The following is an 819-nucleotide window of genomic DNA, read 5'->3' on the forward strand; positions in this document are numbered from 1 at the left end:
AAATATATTTCATAGAGATGTTTACTAATTGCGTTCTGCCTTGATTTACAGGACTGCACCTGATCAGATAAAGTCTGGTTCCAACTTATCTAAGTAATATTTTTTAGGGTTTAGGCTTCTTAATTATCAAGGAGAGAAATTGTTAACTCAGTAGCTGCTGGTCTGATTAAGGACTCAAAGCTTTTCAATAAGTCTATAATGTTTTTCCAATAAGAAAAGGTATGGATCATAAGAGGGGTCAAAAGAGGGGTATCAGATTTTTATCTATTCTATTATTGGCTTCCCACAAATGAGAGATAGGGAACCTTTCCACATAAAATAGCAACACCCACATTTCCTTCCCTACCATGCACTTCCAGACAAATATCCCAAAATCTTGATAATAGAAGGACAATGGATAGATACAATATAGAAACAATTTTTAGTGACATTTTTATAGCAAAAAATCTAGTTTCCCCAGTAATGAAGGTAGAACCACCACATCTTCATCCGGCTAATCAGGAGCTGGTATAATAAAAATAAATGGCATTTATGTAGTACTCTAAAGTTTGCAAAACAGTTTGTATAAATTGTCTTATTAAGCCTTATAAACCACTTCCCCATTAGGTTTATTTTTCTCTTCCTTCCTTCTTTCCTTTCTTTTCTTTTCTTCCTTCCTTCCTTCCTTCCTTCTTTCTTCCCTTCCTTTTTTCCTTCTTCCCTCCCCTTCCTCCCTTTCTTTCTTTTTCTTCTTTCTCTTCCTTCCTTTCTAACTTTCTTCCTTCCTTCCTTTCCTTTTTCTTTCTTTTTTCTCTCTTCTCTTCTCTTCTCTTCTCTTCT

The sequence above is a fragment of the Gracilinanus agilis genome, chromosome 4 (genome assembly GCF_016433145.1).
Source record: "Gracilinanus agilis isolate LMUSP501 chromosome 4, AgileGrace, whole genome shotgun sequence".
Taxonomy (NCBI): Eukaryota; Metazoa; Chordata; class Mammalia; order Didelphimorphia; family Didelphidae; genus Gracilinanus; species Gracilinanus agilis.